The sequence below is a fragment of the Thermobia domestica genome, chromosome 10 (assembly GCF_964235325.1).
Source record: "Thermobia domestica chromosome 10, izTheDome1.hap1.1, whole genome shotgun sequence".
Classification (NCBI taxonomy): Eukaryota; Metazoa; Arthropoda; class Insecta; order Zygentoma; family Lepismatidae; genus Thermobia; species Thermobia domestica.
This window is the reverse complement of record NC_137463.1, coordinates 74,903,233-74,928,036: the sequence shown is the minus strand read 5'-3', so window position 1 is coordinate 74,928,036 and position 24,804 is coordinate 74,903,233. Positions and strand designations below refer to the sequence as shown.

Here is a 24,804-nt window from a genome sequence, read left to right as displayed (position 1 = left end):
CAGTAAACGAGTTTTTGAAGGGCAGGTATAGGAAATAAATAATTACATGGCAAGTCTTCAAAATTCAGAAAGATTGCTGGATGCTTATCCCAACATTATTCATGAACTGACAAATCGCAACTCTTAAAAAAATGTAATAAATTTAGAAAACACGAGCCATGGCAACAACTGCAAAGTGCCAGTTGGAATCTTAAAACATGCGGTGAAAATTAGGAGTGTTGCCAAATTGAAAGATCGAATAATGGACGTTTGGTGCTCATTAGAAGCAGTCCTAAATTCACACTGGTTAATTATAGAACAAAAATAAGCATACCATTGGCTTTTGGGGAAAATTTGGGAAAATTTGAGGTGCCACATTCTATGGTTTTCATTTTTCAAACATCACTTTAATTCAAAATGGCGGATTTCAAGTTGGCTGCCATCAAGGATACCCTTACTGTATCATTTCCCTCTAGGTATAATATGTATTACCGAAACTTTTATCCACTTATTATCATTAATACGGGGGTTAGAAGCGGAGGTAAGGGACTTTCGCACGTAGTAAGTGAACAATTAAATGCCTGTAACTTTTCCCCAAATAGGTGTATCTCAAAACTAGCTTCACCATTGTCTTCCTGGTTAAATTCTAGCCCGAAATTATGTATCATATTACCCAATTCCTATTTAAAAAAAACTTGACATTAATTCAAAATGGCGGATTTCAAGATGGCTACCGTCAAGGTCATACCTACCATACAACTCCCCATAGGTCTTATATTTATCTACATGGTTGTTCTTTCATTAACGCCACGTTTACAAAGGTTAGTAAGGGACTTCTGTAGTAATCTCTAATAACCACATCACAACTCTTAAAAATTATAAAAAATAGAAAACATGCACCATGGCAAAAATTTCTATCATCACAAATAATACATATATGTCCTCTATCAGCTAGAAAAATTTCATTGAAATCGGAGCCGGACAATTGGGTGATGTCCCTTGTTAGTGTTGAATATTATGTTCATAATATAACGTATTTCGAACAAATAGAAGAAAGCTTACAAGGAATTGAAAATACGACATTTTTTTTTCTAAAAAGTACTTAGATAAGTATCACATCCAATTTCCCAGATAGTTTTCAAAGGACTCAGTTTTCACCCATTGTTATGGAATAAATGGCTATCTACACATAACATTTCAAGTATAATTTCAGGAGTCCTTTCCTTTGTACAGCTATTACTAAAATCTAAGACTAACGTTTTCCGACTTCTTGTTGAAGGTATCAACTACACTTTATTGTTCTTAAAATGCAACTACAAGTTTAATATCAGCCCATAATAGGCCTACTACAAGTGTCAATGATGATTCTATTAGTACCAGAAAAAACAAATCAAAATATCAGGAGGAGAGTGCAAGTTACAGTTTATGATTTTTTTTCACCTTTTCTTTGTGTCTACTGCTTATGATATGCAAAGACGGTGTACAGCAATGTTTGCTAGGGATGCGCTCGAGACAAGATTTGTGGCTGTCTCGTCTCGAAAATGTGTTGTAAAAATGGTCTCGACTCGAAAAATGTATATTTCTGTATTGGAAGAGCCGTGTCTCGACTCGAATTTTGTCAGGAAAACTCTGTCTCGACTTGTCTGGTGCGCATCCCTAATGTTTGCGTTCAACCAAAACTCAAAACGACGTATGAGTTACAACGCTGAAGGATCTTTTTCTGTATGAATGACCATATAGTCAAAATGAAAATAATGTTTTCCAGAATTGTAGTGATCTAGGTTTTTTTTTTTTCTGTGAGCAAAGTACAGGGGAGAGAATCAAAATTGACATTTAAAAAATCTTCAATAGCCCAAACACTATTCAGCCATGGCATAGGTAAGTAATTTAGAACACTGAAATATATATTTACAAAGATGTATCGAAAAGGTAAGGTGAATTGTCGACGTATCTTGTTTGACACACGGTTTCACACTAACATTCGACATAAGAACCATTGCAATCCAAATATGAATTTCAACTTGACTTGACTTTTCAAAGAAATGTTGCTTTAGGTTCCCCAAACCAGGTAATCGAAGCCTGTCGTGCCTCTTATAGTGTATCAAAACGTCACTCACGGAGATAATTCTTTAGGGGTCTAATCAAATGGTAATCTGTAGGGGCTAAATCAGGGTTATAAGGAGGATCATCAAGAATTTCCCAGTTGAAATTCATGACGTGTGTACCGATCCGTTGGGGTGAATGTGGTCGTGCATTATCGTACAGCAACAACACTCCCCTCCTGTGGTGTCCCTTTTCGTTTCTGACATATGGCTGCTTTCAGCCTGTCCATGGTTTGACAGTATATGTCCATAGTAATGCTCTACCCTTTGCCAGAAATTCAACATGAATAACACCCTGATGGTCCCAAAACACGGTAACTATTCTTTTCTTGGTAGATGTTGTGGTCTTGAATTTCTCAGCCGGCAGTGATGACAGATATTTTTGTCATACTCTAGCCTTTTGATTCAGGCTTACATAGGGCTATTGTGCTTTCAACACCCGTTGTGATGCGATGAAGAACTGAATTTCCTCCATTGGCACATCGTGTCAGGTGGGTCAGGGAAATGCCCATTCGAAGGTGTTTTTGGTATTCACTCAGATGTTTTGGCACCCAGCCTACACACATTTTCGTAAAGCCAAGTTGGTCATGGACGATACTTCTCATATAATCATATAACATTTGCAATGCACCTATAATGTCATGCAACCTCAGTCTCCCTTCTTCATGGATCATCGCATCAACATCACACATATTACTGTTGATGATAGACGTTGCTGGTCTACCATTTCTGTTATCGTCTGTCAGAGTCCTCTTATCACTTACGAATGCGTATGCACCACACATACACTTGTTTCTGTTACATAACATTCTGCCCATAGATCTCTACCAATTCTCGATGAATGTCAGAAGATTGCTGTCCCTTAGCCCATCAAGAAATATTAATAGAGAGTTCATTCTTTGATTTCGCTAATATTTTGTCAGTTTTCTTTTAAACTTTCAAGAGACAAAAGGAGAGAAGAAACTATGATGATTGTAAATAATTTGATTTAGAAATTTCAAAGGAATTACACGTTTCGTAGCTCATAGGTACCGAAAAAGAGATTTATCGACATCTGTCCGTCGATTCGGTCCTGATGTACATTTGCCTAGAGGCCATAGTGTTCAACGTATCTGAACCAAATTCTAAACTTAAGTTTTGTAATGTGATTCTCCAGGTTAATTTTTCGAATTTTCTTTTTACCCCTAAAAATAATAATAATTTACTGAAGGGTAAAAATAAAAAAATGCTATTTTCTCTAAAACAGTTTTGACGATTTTGTTTATATTTCATAAATAGTTATTTCTTCAACAACCCCATTGTGTAGTGTACGTCATTTCTCTAGGGAAGAATTGAGAAGCACTAGTTTATTCTTAGAGGCGAGTTTTTATGGACAATTTTCTCAAAAAGACTCAAGTGATTTTCTTCATATTTTATTAACAAATATTTAATTAGTTTTCCTATACGTTACTTAAATTACTTTCATGAGAATACCCACAATGGGTAGTTTATTTCTTTGATTTCTTTCCTCTTTCTTTCTTTTTTCTTTTGAAAATTTCCTGAAATACAACTCATACGATTTTCTTGATATTTTAGAAACAGATATTTTATTTTAATCCTAACATACAAATGTCAATTGCCCTTCATTATGGAAGAATCTTCAAGAAAGAGTTTACTTTTGGGGATTATTCTTTGGGTAAAGTTTCCTGAAATCATTTTGTAATTTTGTTCGTATTTCAAAGGAGAATGTTTAATTAATGACTGTAGTTTAATAAGATTTAGTTTAAGGAATTTAAGCGAGAAACTTTAACGCGGTGACCCTTCCTTTTATTTCTTTTAGTTTAACGTTCCACATTTAGGCACCTAAGATAGGAGAGACGGTGATGTTAAGATGAATGATAATAGTGGAAAGACGAAAGCGGGAGGAAACGGGGAATCCCGAGAAAATCCATGGTGTTTGTACAATACAAAACCTACTAGACAGGAGATGGGATCGAACCAAGGACCCAGTGTGGCAGAGGTGAGCGTTCCACTACTGACTAGTCAGCCACCATGGCCCCCATTTGTCAAAATTGTAAATGTATGCGGGAAGATCAGCAACCATTTACCAGCAGTGGTGATTTCAGAAGTTTTCCTCCGGGGAGATTTAGTACACGGGGATAGATTTTACTGCGAAAATAGTGCTGGTAGCCGACGTTGGTGAGTTGCGAGGGGAATTTCGTAGCTCCGGGTCTCCTGAAATCGTCAATGCTTACCAGCATCGAACAGAAAGTAACCAACACCAAATTTCTTTTGTTTGGGAAACGTAGACAGGAAATAATTTCCATTCCACACGGATATGTTTCTGAAATCATTGATAAAGAATAATTGTAATAAGATTTGGAAAAACCTAGGCAGTTCCTTCCTTTAGATTGAACTCCTTGAGGCTTGGTGAAGTCTTGAATATAAACTATACAAAAAGTACTTGCTTGAAAGATTTCACGTCCGTTTACCCTCCATTCTACCCCCCTCTTCCAAATTCTATCTTCCACTTTCCGAAAATACTTTCAATCGTTTGTGCACTTTTGTGCATCCAAAACTCGAGCTTGTGCTGCACAAGTTGTACACAAAGCAATGTTAAGGTATTCAAAAAATAATTTGGCGGTGCTTGTCTAAATGGCAGGTCTCCTCTATCTCCACCGATTGTCTCCAAAATGATCTCAATCGTTATGCATCGTTTGTTCACGTTTGTGCACGCAAAATTTTCGTTTGTGCACAACAGGGAGTGTGAGATATTGGCGTATCTAATTTAGGCGCAAGTCTCCCAACAACGCCAATTGGCACCAAAATGCTCCCAATGGGTAGTATATCGTTTGTGCACGTTTGAACACAAACATTCTCGCTTGTGTACGAAAGAAGTGTGAGATTTTGGCGTATCTTCATTTGGGAACTAGCTTTCCCAAACTCACCGATTCGTCCCAAAATGGTTTCGGTTAGGTTTTCGGCTCTTTGGTCTAGGCTAGAAGGACGGAAATGATTAGAGCCAAACTTACAGTGTCCATAGCTCCTTAGCCCACGATTAAAAACCAAAGAAATAAACGTATCTATTTACATATACAAAGGCATACAGGGACATATCCCATAAAATTTGCCATAATGAAACAAAACTTGCAGAATTTGCTCTTCAAGAAGCTTTGAAAATTAACATAATATTTCAAGTTTTCTTCCTATTTGGGGAGAGCTCTTGAGTCTACATAGACTGAGTGGGGTGATTGAAATCAACTTGCAGAACCCAGAGTTTTTCATTCTACAATTAAATAATAACAAATAAACTTATAGGGAGGCATAAACCATTAAATTTGTCCTATTGGAACAATTATGACATTACATTCCCATGCTTCCACCAAATAAGGAAGGAAAAATATACGTATACTTATTTAGAAGGGAAAAAGTACACTAGTTTACAAATTATCCACATTGGATCTCGAATGTAAATATATTTTTTTAAATATTATTAAAGGTTTACACCACAAAAAATAAAAATACATGTGAGTAAGGAAAATAATATATTATATATAAGTATGTCATCCATCTTTTCCAAGGATAAAGCTCTTCAGAACTTCAGAAAACACTCCACCCCAGTATACCCCCGATATAATCATGTATCTTTAAGTAACTGTTGAAGATTAAAATTATTGTAAGAATAATTTTTAAAACAATTTTATATTTCAGATGTCAAGGGGAGTAAATTCTGCAAACTTTGTTCTATTTGGACAACTTTTATGGGGTATGCCCCCTGTCCCACTGTCAATAGATAAGTGTATTATAATTATGTGTTTTAAGTTGTAGGCAAAAGAGCTATTCATCCTATAAGTCTGATTCCATACGTCTCAGGCCTTCTATGCTAGAACAAAGAACAGATTCATGGCATGACATGAAGGGATGTGTTCCGTTTGTTCTCGCCAAACGGGAAAAGAAAAATTGAAAAAATCGTGTTATTTTTCAGAACTTCATGTAGAGCGAATTTTTCAAGTTTTGTTTCATTATGACAAATTTTATGGAGTATATCCCCTGTTCCACTTTGTATATGATATAAGGTGGTGGTGTCCAAAAGAGAGATGCGAAATTTTTACACTTTCTTTTGACAAACGATGTTTTTGTTACATAAACATGCACAAACGATGCACTAAACGATTAAGACCGTTTTTTTTTTTTTTCCAATCGGCGTTGATGAAAGACGGCACTTAAACTAGATAAGCCAAAAATCACACTTCTGTTGTGCATACACGAACATTTTGCGTAACGATTGAGACCATTTCAGCAACAATAGGCGTTGGTACGGGGCTGGCACCTAAATAAATACGCCAATATCTCCCAATATCTCATACTTCCTGTTGTGCACAAACGAAAAATTTTGTATGCACTAACGCTTGAGACCATTTTGGCGCCAATTGGCGTTTACACAGACCCCAAATTAACTTTTGAATACCTTAAAATTACTTCGTGCACAAACGATGCACAGACGATTGAGATTATTTTGGTGAAATTTTGAAGAGTTAGGAGTGAGTTATCTAAACAGATGTAAGGGTTCTCTCATCAGATGTGAATTTATAGTGTGAACTGATAAGCAATCATAGCTGTACGATTTAGGGGTTGCTTTTAGAATAATTTATAGGAAGATTTCAAACAAGGTATGACTCTTCGAGGAGTTCGAAATAATGTAACGTAAAAATAGCCACAGAAGAAATGTAGACAGTTGCTGGATCTGAAAGGATTGGTTAGTTAATCGCCCATTTCAGTTATTTCTTTGGAATAGGAAAGGGACAACTGCAGCAACTTCACATACAGTAACGAAATCAAGTGTTGCATTGACATGTTAAAAAAAAAAATCAACAAATAAGTTGGCCACCTCTTTAACTTCGTCAATTTCTTAATTTGGTCAACTATATGTGGAAACAAGTATATAGAACCACATTCTGCTATTACTCCGAAGTTGGTCACTTAGACACTTGAACAAGCTGGCAAGTGTAATCAATTATGACTCGTTCGTTATGCTTATATTTTATACATTTTTTTTTTGTTACGTAACACAATTTAAGCCTACTAGTTATCATTGTGTGAAAATAGTATTTGCTGTACCCGAACACCTCTTCCGTTTAGACAAACACCCAGATAAGGCGAACTGGTTTAGATTACATTATTACGGTTCTCGGAAAAACAAGCTTTGTGACAATAATGTTGCCAACATAGGTATTTCCTGCCTAGATTTGAGTGAAAATGCTTCAGTGAGGCATTCGGGGAACCAATTTTTATGGCGAAACTTCTAATTTCTTTACCTGTATCAAATTTCTTTTAACTCTCACGCATTCTTGATTCTACTTGCTCGTTTTACATAAGAATCAACTACCTAGGTACTTTATCTAGCTTTCTTCTTATCTATCGTCAAATTTACTTTGTCATGTATTTTCAGATTTATTATATTTTAGATCTTGTTTTTGAAAACACTGCGGATCGGTAAAATATCATTTTAAAATATTAAGAAGTTTAGGGGAATTTGAAAATATAATCTGGTGGAAATTTCCTTTCTGGGTTGGCATTACTGCATAGCAGCTGAACTGTATTCATTTAAACCAGTACAAAAGGAGATTTAGATATATATGTATTTTCCCTATGTACGATTATATTTAGTAGCTGAATATACGTAGTAGTTCAGAGCTGATTAGAGAAAATCACACAGCTTGACTCCAAAACTTTGTAATAAGTTATAGCAAAATTAAAATAAAGTTATCAACGTTTGGTCGTTTTGAGAACTTCCAGAGCTGCAACTTTCAACATTATCAGGATAATAACTGACACACAGTAATAGTCAACGTCTTGCAAATAAAGTCAGAAAAATAAACACACTGCTGAACAAGACTGCACTTATTTAATATAAAAAACACATTTACACGTGACGTTTCGATCTTCTAGCCAAGATCCTCATCAGACGTACACTCTGCAAACGTGTACGTCTGATGAGGATCTTGGCCAGAAGATCGAAACGTCACGTGTAAATGTGTTTTTTATATTAAATAAGTGCAGTCTTGTTCAGCAGTGTGTTTATTTTTCAGGATAATAAGTGTTGAGAAAAAAGGTTTGATTTAGGTTTAGCAGAGAGGAGGAAAAAATGAAATGAAATGAAATGAAATTGTTGAGTTTTACGTCCCACGGTTATGCCGGTTAGGCTAAAGGAGACGGTGATGATGAGTAATGGATGAAATGGTGGAATGAAGAAAGTGGTAGGAAACGGGAGACAGCGAGAAAACCCACGCACATGGTGTTTGTCCACCACAAAGTTCACTTGGAGACAGGGGTGTAGCCAAGGGGGGGCCCATCGGGGCCGGGCCCCCCCAAATGGTTTCCTGGCCCCCCCAAATGACCAACTTTTAAAACATCATAGTAAAATTATCTCGCTTCATTCATTTAAAAGTAACAAAGTTTATTGACAATTAATAATTTATGGTAAAATAGTACCTATGGAGAAATATTGTTTTTCCATACCGATCGAAAAATAGTATAGTATCTCTTCCTTATACCGATCGAAAAATAGGATACTTTTTGTGACAGCAGATTACACAATTTACTGCGATTTATATTTGACAGTTTGACGACAAACGTTTTAATAAGGTACTACAAATACAGCCATAAAACAAAGTACTAAACTGATTTGTAAGTACAGTGTATTTTTATATGCTTTAACAAGTATTTTAAAAGACATAGAGGATGGAAAATTTGGTGAGAAACAATGCTTTTATTCAATTTGGGTTTCATTCGCTCTCTCTTTTATTTCTACTCACGAGGAAACGGTCTTAAATGTAAACAACCGATTTGGCTGGGGTCGGGATATGTGTTACGGGAGACCAAAGTAGGAGACACGCATTTTGGCGTTTGGGCCCATACGCAGAAATTTCCGAAATACGGGGCCCCAAAGTGGCCCTACATGCTATAACTAGGAAGCGAATGACGTAATTTGTACACAACCGATTTGGCTGGGGGCCGGATATGTGTTACGGAAGACCAAAGTAGGAGACACGTATTTTGGCGTTTGGGCCCATACGCAGAAATTTCCGAAATACGGGGCCCCAAAGTGTCCCTACATGCTATAACTAGGAAGCGAATGACGTTACTTGTACACAACCGATTTGGCTGGGGTCCGGATGTGTGTTACGGGAGACCAAGGTAGGAGACACGTAATTTGGCGTTTGGGCGCATACGCAGAAATTTCCAAAATACGGGGCCTCAAAGTGGCCCTACATTCCATAACTAGGAAGCGAATGACGTTACTGGTACAGAATGTTGGCTTGGGTTGGAATATGTTATAATATATCCAAAAGTATGGGACTTGTGTTTGTTGTTAGGTCCCACAAAAAGGAATGTCGAATGTACAGGGTCCGATATTGCTAGGTTTTCAATAAGGCCATGAAGTTAGAAATACAAGCGAAAAACGCAAACATTCTTTCGCTCCGTTGACACCCTCGTGGTCAGCAGATCCCCCTCGACGGCTCGTGCCAGCTGAACATCTGTTCAGAATTGCATGGGTACCACATACGCCAACTTCATGGCGTTATTGAAAATCTAGCAATATCGGACCCTTTACATTCGACATTTCTTTTTGTGGGACCTAACAACAAACACAAGTCCCATACTTTTGGATATATTATAACATTCCAACCCAAGCCAACATTCTGTACCAGTAACGTCATTCGCTTCCTAGTTATGGCATGTAGGGCCACTTTGGGGCCCCGTATTTCGGAAATTTCTGCATATGGGCCCAAACGCCAAATTACGTGTCTCCTACCTTGGTCTCCCGTAACGCACATCCAGACCCCAGCCAAATCGGTTGTGTACAAGTAACGTCATTCGCTTCCTAGTTATAGCATGTAGGGCTATTTTGGGGTCACGTATTTCGGAAATTTCTGCGTATGGGCCGAAAAGCCAAAATACGTGTCTCCTACTTGTGTCTTCCGTAACACATATCCGGACCCCAGCCAAATCGGTTGTGTACAAGTAACGTCATTCGCTTCCTAGTTATAGCATGTAGGGCCATTTTGGGGCCCCGTATTTTGGAAATTCCATGTATGGGCCCAAACGCCAAAATGCGTGTCTCCTACTTTGGTCTTCCGTAACACATATCTGGACCACAGCCAAATCGGTTGTGTACAAGTAACGTCATTCGCTTCCTAGTTATAGCATGTAGGGCCACTTTGGGGCCCCGTATTTCAGAAATTTCTGCGTATGGGCCCAAACGCCAAAATACGTGCCTCCTACCTTGGTCTCCTGTAATACATATCCGGACCCCAGCCAAATCGGTTGTGTACAAGTAACGTCATTCGCTTCCTAGTTATAGCATGTAGGGCCATTTTGGGGTCCCGAATTTCGGAAATTTCTGCGTATGGGCCCAAACGCCAAAATACGTGTCTCCTACTTTGGTCTTCCGTAACACATATCCGGACCCCAGCCAAATCGGTTGTTTACACTTAAGACCGTTTCCTCATCAGTGTAATAAAATAATTATGTTTTTTTAGTCGCGAATAATAAATAAGTATATTTGTCAGGAAACCGTAAAGAAATTAAGTGAAATTTCAAAGAAAATCAATCTTGTGTAGATAGGTTCTGTATACAATGTCTTAAATTTAAATATAAAGGTAACCAAGAAACGTGTTGTTGCTTTTTCACACACCGCCTTCGAACATCGATATGTCACCTAACCTGGAAGATGAAAAATAGTCCCCATCAGCATCGAAGACCTTCTGAAAACGTTCTGGAAGGCCATGGAATTCATCGCGGTAGAACGTGGTGGGCCGTGAAACGAAGAAAGTATCAGGTGCATTTTGGACTTTTACTAGGGATTTGAACTGTCGTCCTCTAAGGTGATTGTCCAAAGAATGGACCAGATGATAATCGGACGGTGCAATACCCGGGAAACATAGTGGTTGCAATATTGTTTCCCATCCAAGGCGAAAAATGGTGTCCTGAGTCATCCTAGCCACGAGGGACTTAGGGTTGTCCCGTAAACGAGGACACATTTGCAATTCAGAAGTGATGGCTCCAGAGTTTTGAGTTTTTGTTGAGCACAGCTCAACTGCTGACATTACACAGTTGCATTGATACTCTGACCAGCTGGTAGCAGTTCCGGATGCACGATGTACCAAACACACAGAAGGACCTTCTTCTGGTACAGTGCTGGTTTCGGTTGTTTTGAAATCGGTTCATGGGACACTAACCAATGATGACGACGCCGTGGAGCTTCGTATAGGACACACTTTTTATCACATGTTAACGCCCTGTCCAGAAATGGCTCCGAAACAGTAAATAAACACAGGCGACTGCCGCGTTGCCTTCTGACCCGGAGTCAAAATATGAGAGACCCATCGACCCAACTTGTAGTGCTTCACAAGTTGATGGATGTGCTGCTTAATGGTTTCTCCACACACTGAATTGTAGCCCCAGTTCCTCTTTGTACATGTGTTGGTCTTGTGGCACGTGGTGTTTTCGGGTGTTTCGTCATCGTTCTTAAACTTGTTAAACCATCGCTGCAATGTCTGCGTCATCACGACACCCTCACCAAAGGCCTGGCATATCTTCTGTCCCGCTACAGCGGCGTTTGACCTCCATTTGAACTCGTTCAGCATACATGCTCCTATGACGCTCTGTGGAAGTCCCATGTTCCCTCTGTCTTTATGCAAGTTCACGGTGTGTCTGAATTGCCACAACCAGGTAGTATGTTGGATATACCTACAACAACAACTGACTTTCGCCTTATCTCCACTCGCATTCAACTCACGATGTGAGGTCCAATTGAACACAGACCTCCACGAAAAGGGACAGAACTTTCTTGGTTACCTTTATAGTTATGCACAAAAGTATAGCGTTTGGTCCCGGGCAGTAGTTCTGGATTAAGCATAATAAAAACTATCTTGAATATAATTTATGAATAATAATAATAATAATAATAATAATAATAATAATAATAATAATAATAATAATAATAATAATAATAATAATAATAATAATAATAATAATAATAAGAAGAAGAAGAAGAAGAAGAAGAAGCTAAAATAGTGTTTTTAGTTTTGCAGACTAGCAGCAATACATTTTTCTTTTGGCTTTGTTCATTGTAGCTGCCCCCCCCCTTAAAAACGACGGGCCCCCCCTACACAAACCTGCTGGCTACACCCCTGCTTGGAGAGGAAGAGAGGAGGAAGTAATTGTCTTTCTATGAAGATAAGGTTGCACAGTAATCATTAAACAAGAATTTTAGAAATGATGAAAAAAAATGAATCAAAAGATTGCGATCTTGGCAAATAATTAGTTTTTGGATCAGGAGCCACAAAATTTTGGACAGTCCCTAAATCGAGTTTTCGTATTTTTAACGGAATAAACACATCAATCGATTGACTACACTATATGTGGTTCTCCAGATATAAGGCCTACAAGAAATTTTTTGTTGAAATGTATTGGATATTTTGACCCAGTGGGATTAGGGACCACAAAATTTTTGAACGGCCTCTGAATCGAGTTTTCGTATTTTTTTTTCCCCTAGGGAATAAGCACATTATACTGCGTTAAGTGATAGTTTGGCTACACTATACGCAGTTCTCCAGATATAAGGCCTACAAGAAAATTTTTGCCTGAAATATATTGGATCTTTTGATTTTTTTTTTAAAAAAAAAAAACTTTTTTTAAATTAAAATTAAGCGAAGTCCGTTTACTTTTCAATGTTTCCCTCGACATTTATAAAAAGTAATGCAATATTAAAATTACTAATGTTCATTTTCTACATATCAGCTTTTATATTTCTGTTTTAACGACATACGACAAATACAAAGAAATCTGGCCGAAAGCAGATGAGAAACTATTGATATTTTACACTCATGGAGTGTGAACATTTATAGATGATTTTGTGTGTATGGCATCATTTCATATCTTGTCAGTAGTAGAGGAGAGACTGTCCACCGACATAAAAGTTTCATCCTTTATTTTATTAGTATATTAGCATACAATTTATTAAAAAGCATGTGTTTCACAAACTCAGGGGGGATACGTAATTGCCTCCCTGCCCTCCTAAAACTACATCCCTGGTATGAGGGGGGGGGGGAGTTATCTTCGAATAACGAATCTGACTCACAGCCACCGACTGAGAATTTATGTAAACTAACAACTATGTGCTAGAGCTGCGAAATTATACATGATTCTACGTATGTTAAATCAATAATATTAGCAATAGTAATAATAATATTGATGTCAATACATTTACAATACAAAAGCTTCTCAGTTTGTAAGTAACACTAATTCCTAATATTCAATAATCGCCGCTCCGCTACCTTTGCTGCCTGCCTTTATTTAAAGTGATTCCATATGTTAAATATCTATAAGTTTTTCTCTTATCTTCTAGTAAAATTTTGTAGAGCTCCCGTCTTACCCCATCTGGATTGTCGGAAAGGTTTTCTCGTCTCAATTGTTAAATTTATGTACAAAATATATGCATTATTTTCCCCCTTGATTTCCTCTGAAGTAGTCATAACCCTTCCTCACTTACCACGAGAGGCCCACGAAGAGCAATATTTAAACCATATTTATCTTGCATATCTTTAATTGTTTATAAATGTTCTTGATAATTTTGTTCGTACAACCAATTTATCGATTCATATTTTTATACTATCGATCATATAACACTATATGATCTAGTGTTATAGGCTATGTCTATAAGCGAACTAGTATTGTGCTCGAAACTCGAGAAAATTCTAATCTCGTCTCGAAAGGAAAATGAGATGACGATTGTCATGTTTCTAGTCTAGTCTTGAATTTGAAAATGTACATCTCGTCTCGTTTTTGAGAGACTAGATTCGAGACGAGAAGCTGCTTGCCTCATGGGTAACACTAATAATATTGATTAAGGTTTCTTGTGTAGTAGAGTGTGACTAGTGTTATTTATACACAATAGATTTTCTTTGCGAATGATAAGTTATTTCACTAGGTACTGGTTTAATAATCTAATTCCTGTAACACACAAAGCCCATGATTTTTTTTCGTTTGTTCTCTTCTTCGTGAAAAAACCTTTAGGTTAAAGACTTCTAATAATTGCTCGTAGTCAGAATAATATTGAATAATAATAATAATAATAATAATAATAATAATAATAATAATAATAATAATAATAATAATAATAATAATAATAATAATAATAATAATAATAATAATAAGGTTGAATTTATAGACTTCATCCAGTCTTGAGCAGGTATTTATAATATGATGAGGAAATCACGATATTACAAGATTTTCAAAATAATGGGAAAAATAATAAAATTTGGTATGCATAGTGATATAATACTTATGAAACTATGCGAATAATTGATTATTATTATTATTATTATTCGTGGAAATTATAAACTTCGTTCTATTTCATTATACTTACTCGGCAATAGGCAATAATAGGTCAAACACTAAAGATCACACTTACCGTTAGGAAATAAATCACTGTATGTCCCCAATTTTGATCCTGTGCTTTTTTTCTTTAAATGTTTCGTTTTCAAGTTTAAAAAAATCCTCTGTGATATCCTTTAAAGGATAGTACCTAGGTAAAATTAGTTTAATTGTTATTATGAAACAACCGATTCTATCTTCGACAAAATATATAAAAAACGAAGGAAATACGAATAAAACAGTGGTTGTAATCGCTTATTTATGCTATCAATTGAAGAACTTGAAATGCTTTGTAATTTGTCCATTCATACAACCTTTGTGGTAGACAATTAGGACTTATTCTTTTAAAAAGTCACTAACGGTAAAGTTAAATGTATTATTTAAAGTATCCTAGGTATAATAAGTTGACAAAACAGACAATTTCAACGTCCGAGTGGTTTTTAATTTAGGATTGACATTTAGGTTCTTCCGCAAACTTACATTATTGGACATGAGCATTATATATATATATATATATATATATATATATATATATATATATATATATATATATATATATATATATATATATATATATATATATATTCTTAGTGTGACAAGATAAATAAAAAATAAAAAAAGAAAGAATTTGAGACATGTTGTTTATCTAAACATCCGGTGTAGGACATCCGTTTTCTTTGTTGTTTATTGTCCTAGAATCAACAGGTCATTATCACTAGATGATCCAAATAAATATAATAAAAATAGCCCATTTAGCCCATGAAAGCCGCAGTAAATCTGGTCCGGAAGATCTATGAATTCACATTGTACGATAGTGCTAATAAGCTGTGTAGAAGTAGTAATAAGCCAAAACTTCACGGATAAAGTATTTTCCTATACGAGTTGAAGAGCACGTGCTAATTCTAATTCATTATTTATTCACATTTTAAAATACGCCATAGAAAGATAGCGACATACTAGAAAAGTCCTATGAATGGAAGTACTAGTGTATGGTTAAGATGCAAATTAATGGTAATTGTTCAATTTTTAAAATTTCATAACTTCCTTCACAGTCAAATATAAAATTGTATATTTTCACTATGTTTTCTCCGTATAGATGCATATAGAATTATAGATGCACATTCTGTATTAAAAAAATCCATGTTCCACCAGAGATATACCTCAAACTTTGCAAGAAGTACAAAATTTCGAATGAAAAAAAAAGTAGAAAGCATTTCATTATAGAATTCAGCTCTAAAAAGTGGAATTTGTTACATTTCGACACTAATCTTAGGAAGTACTTTTCACCTATTTGGGTTCAATTGTGGCTTTTCGTGCTAGGAAATAAAATTGAAGACTTTAAAGCAAAAACCCATTAAGTCCAAAAAGTGAAAGTGTGCCGTTATCTTCTGCTATTTTTAAAATAGTGTCACTGCAGTGGCCACACGGTCAGTGATGGATGGTTGTACAAATTCATACTTTTTCTCAGGATCACAATATATACAACATATCACGGTTTCATTCATTTTTACCGAAATCCAGAATACCGTTACATTAAGCTGTTTTCAAAAATGTGGCCCTGTAGCGGCCAAACTGTCACTGATTGGTGGTTGTGCCTATTGAGACTTTTTCTCAGGTACACAATATCTACTACATATAACAATTTCAAGCAACTCCACCGAAATCTGATTTCCGTAAGGAGTATTATGCTAGATCCTTTATCATTTCGAAGGGAGCCATTGTCCCCTGAAACTCTTTTCTCGCAAAAACGAAAAATCCGTATTTCCTACTTTGAGGTCATCTTTGAGTTTCGTTTCTTTAGTGTGGCCCTTTTAGTCAAGGGGATCTTTTTTGAAAAGGGGACTTTTACCCCTTTTAACCTATTTTCCGAAAGAAAGAAACAAACAAACACAAAAATATGTGTCGATTTAATTTTGGTCTAGTATATATGTGCGAAGTTTGAAGAAAATCGGACAACGAGAAACCCTTGTGAAGCTATTTCCTTTACACTTTCAGTTTTTGGACTTAACGGGTTTTTGCCCCAAAGTCTTCAAATGAAATGAAATCTTTGAGTTTTACGTCCCATGGTTATACCGGTTAGACTAAAGGAGACGGTGATGATGAGTAAAAATGAAATGGTGGAATGAAGAAAGTGGGAGGAAACGGGAGAACCCCGAGGAAACCCACGCACACGGTGTTTGTCCACCACAAAGTTCACTTGACGGGGCTGGGATCGAACCCGGGACCTTAATCACCAGAGGTGAACGCTCTACCACTGAGCCACCGCGGCCCGCCAACGTCTTCAATTAAAGAAGAGAAAGTGCTGAACAAAATTATACTTTTGAATAATCCAGTCTTAAATATACAAATTTACGTTAACGTCTACAAAGTCAGCAACTGACGCGCACTGCTTAACAAAAATAATCGCCACTCACAAGCGTATTGGGATTGAAATTTTTAGATACTAGTTTTGTGCCACCTTTGCACATGATAATAGTATATAAAAAAACATATATGAGCTTAGAAATGGTCAAAGAACCAGAATTTTTTTTTTTTTGATCACGTCATATAGATTGACCCTTTCCTAAACATTACAAATAATAATAATAATAATAATAATAATGATAATAATAATAATAAGTAGTAGTAGTAGTATTTTGTGCTTGCTTTGAGGTTTCCAAATAGGGTTGAAATCATTCAGGGACAAATGAACTGCTTCAACTGTAGCTGAAAAAAAATGTTTAGGGATATATTTCCAAAAATTGCCCGATTTTCATGAGACATGGGATATGTTTTCTTTGAGGCTTCTTGAGTATGAACTAGTGGATAAAAGACGAATTCGTACACTATTTTACAAAAATCATTCAGGATAATTTTCGAAATATGTGAGAAAATCAACCAACTTCATTGATTTCAGGCTAACTTTCTTGTTGGATGGATTTTGACTTAAAATAATAGACCTAGTCTCTAAACTTCAACGAAAATAAACTCTTATTATTATTATTATTATTATTATTATTATTGGGATTGTAAGAATGTGATCGCGGAACAAGAGACAGAACGCAAATGTATATTGATAGGGATACGCACGAGACAAGTCGAGGCAGAATTTTTCTGACAAAATTCGAGTCGAGACACAGCTCTTCCAATAGAGAAGAATACATTTTTCGAGTCGAGACACTACTTTTACAGCACATTCTCGAAACGAGACAGCCTCAAATCTTGTCTCGTTCGCATCCCTATATATTGAGTCGAATGGTAGAATTTTGCTTACGATTACTTCAATAAGTGATAGTTTGGGAAACAGAAATATTAATGAGTAATATCAGTTCAATGTATTTTACGTTAGTGAGCGTTATACGAAGCAAGAAAACATTAATAACATTTATTTCATATTTGTAAGAAAAAATTCGCAAAAAGAGAAGTTTTATTACAAATCATCAACTTCAAACATCTTCAGATCACTTAGTAGTTTGAAATTGGAAAACATATGTGTACTGTAATAGAAATTCTGCTTCCAATAGAATGGATACAAATTAGTGTACTTCAAATATGGTTGTGTTTTTATCGTAATTTAAAATAGACTATTAGCAGCGACAGGGAATGTATTATGTATTATGTACGGACATTTTTCTTAATTGATTTGAAAGGTAACAAAGTAACAAGTACCAAATGCGTAATACTTAAGAATATTTTTTAAAACTTAGTTTTATTTATAATAACTTTAAAATCGTCTGAACATAAATTATAAGTTAATGTTCTTTCATTGATTTATCACCCTGAAATAAATGCGAAGTAGGTTTGTAAGTATAAAAGATACAACTGGCCGAAATCGTTTTTAGTTGTATGTGATTTTTAAGTGGAAAAAAATTAACATGAGTACATGAATCAAAATTATCTTTCTATGTATTCATATCTAAAAACAATATGCAATTAAAATAATTAAAATATCCATCTAAATCTAAGATTGAGTTCAAATTTTATTCGAGAGACACATATATTTATATAACGAATAGCACAAAACATTGAAAAAAGAAGTTAGTCCTGAATTACAGAAAACCATTTTAACTCCCATACTGCTTTTTTTTTTTTTTTTTTTTTTTTTTTTTAACGAATTCAATTTATTGCTTTGATATCTTCAGAATTTGTTGTGAGGTGTTTGTCATAAATTCTAAGGTTCAAATAACTTTATTAGGTAAATATTCAGTAATTGTGCAGAAATCTATGGTGGATACTTAGAACAAGCTCGCAATTAGAATAAAATTGTAGGGAAGTAACGTAAAATTTTGAATACTCGAACTATGCGTTTGGGACCCTTGTTTAACATATTTCACACAGGCAGGAAAAAATTATAGATTCTGCCCTCCATGCTTCTGGTTGCAGACTAGAGTTTGGATTCGCTGTAGACTAAAAATATTGAATTAAACCGAAAGTTTTAAGAGCGCAAATTTAACATCTTTCATAACATATTTACACATGAAACTGAGGATAGCCTATCAGCAATTCTGATGTTGAAATGTTGAAATATTTTGAATTTTGTATATGAAAACAACCGGGGATATAGAGTGATTTATGGAACATTTAATAACGTGAATAGTATGAAAGAATGAATATCGTTTGAAAAATGAAAGATAAATGATTTCCTATCAACACGACTTGCGCTACAGTAGCAGTGTAGTAGCAATAAAGATATAGTGCATTTTACGATGTATTTGCGCGGAGGCTACATCACAGACCTTGAAATTAATGTTTCTGCAGATGAATTTCTTTGTTTCCAATGGGGAATATTTTGCTGTCAATGCCTGTGGGTAGGAAATAAAGATGTTAACCATTAAGAATATGTTTATGAAAATTTACTATCGAGTATGTTCATTTGTATATATATCGAAATGACAAAAATCCAGCTCGACTCCAGTGAAGACCATTTTTTCTTTAAAAAAAAGTTTTATTAAAATATACAAATTGTCCCCTTCCTTCTTTAGCAGCGGAATTTTCGAAAACGCTTGGAAGTGTTTTAAATTATTTTTAGTAAGGAGTTAGTGTACTGAGTTTCATCTTCCTAACAGGGGGGGCTTATGGGATACTCTATTTTTGGCATACATTTTTAACCCTTCCGTAGGATACGCCTTTAAATGAAAGTGACATGATAAAAACTCAGTTTAAGGTAGGTACTGACCTCGTTCAATAAATGCATTTCAAATGGCTCAGGCTTTTTTCTGTAGTGATGGACTATGTCGATTTCATTTTTATAATATACAGTATAAATGTTTGCGTATGTGTGTGTCTCGAAGTTTTTTTTTTTTTTTTTTTTTAAATACAAGAATGTGTCCAATTCGTCTATTAAGATCATTTCATGTTTCGTTGGTTGATAGCAAACTTGATGTACCCTTTCAGTGGCGATATTATATGCAATGGAATCTACTGTTGAAAGTGGGATTTGAAGTAATCGGATTTGTATGCAAGGCAAGCACTCCCGCCTGAACTGAGACAGGGACCACGGTCACAGAATGCACATGTATGTGTCACTGAGCTACGAAGGGACCCACGTGAAACTTATTTGAGGAGAAAAGTTTCTTAACCTATACCATTTCAGAGTTGCGAGTCCTTGAGGACTAATTTGAGTGCGTTATAATTTTGATATTTTGGTCTTATATCAGGTAGTTTTGATTAAAACTGTTATACCAACTCATTTGAAGATATATATAAAAGCACGTAAACTTCTTTGAAGTTAGTTTAAAGTATCAATATAATTATGTGTAATCGATAGGTCCGGTCCTGTGAAATGCAGGAAACCTTTCTTTCTATCCTAAACCTTATGGATTTTACTATACTAATTCGAAGGCAAACAAGGAGGTCAGATCAAAGTAGGATTTCATAAGCTTTCTTTAAAAAGAAAATTGTCAAGGAAAGAAAAAGTGTGCTCCACAAGGCAGAGATGCACCGGCCGGAATTTTTTTTATCCCGGGCACGGCCCGTGAATTTATAATATGAGGCCCGACCCGAGTTCGAAATATGTTTTAGCATTTAGGTCCAATCCCGGCAAGAGCTCGTGTGATAATCAAATGGGCCCGAAATAAGCCCGAATTACAAAAACTTAATAACACTGGTCGGCAAAATGAAACTTTTTTCGCTCCCACGAACGAAAATAGGTGATTCCTATAGGTTTCGAGCTCCTGAGTTCGAATCCGTAACCCGCTTTTCTCCAGGACGTACCAGTTTTCAGGGAGGAGGGGGAGGTGTTTCAATATCCGCCCAAAGATGCTATTCTCCACCCATAATAATTTTCACGTAATAATTTAAATATCAATATAAATTATGCAGATAAAATTGCATAAAAAGTTAAAGTTTAACACTTACGTGTCACTTGGTTTTCCTACTCCTCTTGTAATTACTACAGGGCGTCTCGCGTGTCACATTCCAACCGAAGTCTGCCAACATATTCACACTCCATTTACCACTGTAGCGCCTCTCCCTGGTAGCTATTTGCTGGTGAAACCTTTTCCCGTGTTCGTCAGAGACCTTCCCCAAGCTGTACATTTCAGGGAAGAAGTCCAGGTAGCAATGCAGAAAGTGTAACTTTAGGGACATATTACATCCCATGTTAAGAAATGAAGTAATTAATCTGCCCACAATGTCTTTGTAATTAGGTGACTTATGATTCCCTAGAAAGTTACTGCACACTTCTCGAAAGACCTCCCAAGCCTCACTTTCCATTTCATTAAGCTTAGAAGAAAATGTAGTATCCTTAAAAGCGTCTCTGATTTGAGGTCCCGTAAAAACACCTTCTTTCACCTTGGCCTCGCTGAGTCTTGGGAATAGTTTTCTGAGATGATTAAATGCTTCACCATCCCGATTCAGGGCCTTGACGAAGACCTTCATGAGCCTTAATTTGATATGAAGGGATGGTAAGAATATTTTCTCCGGATCCACAAGACGTTCATTAGCCACGTTCATCTCCCCTGGACCAGTTGCTTCCTTGGCGGCCATTTTGTAATGGTGTATTGATCTTTGGTTCGACTATCCCAATGACAAGAAGCAGCAGTGCTTTGTGTAACCCCCTTGTAAACTGGTGAGGATGGCAATAACCTTAAGGTCAGGGCATACAGACCACTGGAACTGTTCGTCGCATGTTCTCGTATGTTTCTTTCATATGTACAGCATGAGCAATAGGGATGGTTGGCTTTTCATTCCCATTGTGTAGTAACACTGCCTTGAGACTTATCCTAGAGGAATCTACGAATAACCTCCAATCTTCAGTGTTGTAGTTCAACTTCAGTTGTCCCATCAGCGACGGAATGTCACTGCAATACGCCAAATCACCATCCTTTGTAAAATTATTAATTAGGCTCACCTCTCTTTTCCTATACATCGATATATTCACATCTTGGTTTAGTAGATTCCATTGTTGAAGTCGTGATGCAAGCAACAGGCCCTTAGACTTGGGAAGGTTTAACTTTCTGATCAGATCATTCAGCTCTTCCTGACTTATCACATGTGGTTCATTAGTGTCAGGCACTGGAGCGTAATTGAGATCTGACTGTGTACTCGAAGATTGTGCATCCTCACAAGCAGCAGGTTCTTCATCGGATGAAACATTGCACAGGGTGTATAAGTCTGGTGGTACGGGTACAGGCAGACAAACATTATGTTTCACAGGTCTCCTCGCGGAATCCAAGTTAGGATACTGTATTTTATGCTTCATGTGTTTTGAAAAACCTTTTATATTAGTCAGGCAGAAGTAACAGTCTGAAACATGATCACGGGGCTCGCGCCAAACCATAGGTACGGCGAACGGCATCGATTTATGTGTACTTTCAACCACCCTGTGGGAGTAAGCGCACACGAGTTACAACTTTGTTTCGGAGCCCAAACGCGATCCTGGTCGCCGATTTTACACCCGAAGTATAGATGGTAGGCTGTCTTCAGGAACGGTGACAATGGCCTACTTTGTTCCTTTTAAATCACTTCCCCACATATGTAGCAGAATGAATCTCTGGAATTGTTGCAAGTTCTCGGCATGTTCGTTTAACACAAACGTCAGTATTTCACGCAGAAATATTTTTCACCTACGGTATACATAGACACAGCGTAACACCACTTTTTAACACGAAGATCAACTCGAAACTGAAATATTTGTTTTAAGCGACAACGTGGTGTATGTCTTGGCGCCTTTTTTCAATAATCTGTCTGTCGTCTAGACAAAAGGGAGCCGACGAATGATCGCAAGTTGATTACGAAACCTTTGTCTGTCAATAACGCGTAGGTTTTAGTGTATATAGTGTGGAACGACAATAAATCTTTGCAACCCAAGAGGAGGGGTACGTTTCCAGGGGGTCGTGAGCTAGAGAAAGGAATATTCCTGGAATATAGCTTAGTAACAGTTCTTGGATTAAGATAAAAATTCAGAATTATGCACTCCAAACACGGAAAACACATATTAAATACGAAAACTACGATTTTTCTGTCAATTATGGAAACAGCACCCCGCCAAAAAGAAACCTTACGTGCTGGAACTTTCTCGATGGGATATTTGTAATCAGCGTTTCGAAATCTATCCAGTACACCCTTTCACACTCGTGGGAGGATTTTCATGCTGATTAGTGTAATTAACGCAAAATTGTATTTTTATTTACAGCAATTGGAGGTTTAATTTTGCAGTTGTGCTTTAAAAGTTCTCCAGAAAGAATGATGCAATAAATATCGTTTGGCAGTATATTTACAAAGTTAGGCCCGAAAATCCCCGATAACTATGATTGTATATTTAAAAGTTTACGGCCCGAGCCCGGCCCGGGCCTGAAGTGATATATACTTTGTAGACTAGGCCCGAGCTCGTGCAGACCTCTACCACAAGGTACGACTTTCGATTGAAAGAACTAATGCCGGTGGAATATGGATTCTCTCATGGTAAACTATTCTGGAAGTAAACTAGAATGATAAAAATGAAAATTACTGTTTATGACTTCATATCTCTTGAACCACCCGACCGATCTCGATCAAATTTTCAACATAGATGAGGTGCGGGCGTGGGATGTTTTTATCATGTCACTTCGATGGTGCAACTTAGGGAAGGGAGAAGGAGAAGATATTTAAAAATGATTAATGTCGAATTCCTAGTTTTCGGGATCGTTGAGATGAACAATGACAGTTCCAATGCCGTTTAAATCAAAATCCAGCTCTTTATGTCCAAAATGAAACGTATTCTCCTAGTTTTAAATACATCACTAGACAAACTTGTATCAAACAATAGTCCTATAAAGGAACAAGTGAGAAAATAATGCTGATTTTCTTTTATACAAAAGTACAGGTATTTCATATCAATTTTAAATTTGAAAGTTAAAAAAAATACTTGAAGGCTTCCACCTTTCCATTAATTGAATGAAGGCCATCCTTGCTTCGATGTTCATGAATATAATTTTAAATAAGTAAATAAAAAATATTTATGAAGGTTGATACATGTACTTTCACTTTATGTGCTAAGAATATGAAATATTATGACTGAGTGTGAGAATCGGCAAGTTTTAAATGTATTTTTGAAAATTTATGTACTTTCGAAGATCCTCGTTAACACATTTATTTATTTCATGACAAGTAAGTATGAAATCGCAAATACAACAACTCCACTGCAATGTCTTCGAATAAGTTACAGTAGTTCATCTAAAATGTGAAATAAGTTTTTACTGTCGGTTGAGCTACAAACTAGAATAATATGGTTCAAACATAAAATACACATTATTATACCTAATCATTTTTTAATTTATTTCCCCATAATTTCTGATAGAGCGTACGACTTCCCTATTTCCGCGAAAGAATAGAGTACAGATATTAACACATTTTAATAATTACTAATTTTAATAGATTTTTCATTTTAATAGATTTTCCATTTCAACAGTGTCTGAGATAAAGTTATATGTTTAGTAAGTACAATTTATGACCACTTATGAAGTTTATAGGTTGTTGATAGACATGTAGAGACTCATATACACACTTAATTTCAAGTTTGAAAGTCCACAAGTTCTCTAATACTTTTGCTTCTCCAGAATTTTGAAAAGCTCATGATGCATGAGCATTAAAACACGAATCTGTATTATTATTATTATTATTATTATTATTATTATTATTATTATTATTATTATTATTATTATTATTATTATTATTATTATTATTATTATTATTATAAAAATAGCATTACAGCGTTATTTGCTATATTATGTAGTTTATTTTGTAACTAGTAGATAGAATATACTAGCAGAAGAGGTAAAAATATCCAATAGTTGAATCTTGCGATTTAATTTTAAGAGAATCTGGCAAACTACAGCATTTTAAT

At 35.9% G+C, this 24,804-nt stretch overlaps 1 protein-coding gene across 1 annotated transcript in view; it reads left to right on the top strand.

Annotated features, from left to right (window-relative positions):
* Positions 1-24,804, top strand: part of LOC145662497 (synaptotagmin-5-like) — a 107,415-nt gene that overhangs the window by 8,330 nt on the left and 74,281 nt on the right. The window lies entirely within an intron of this gene.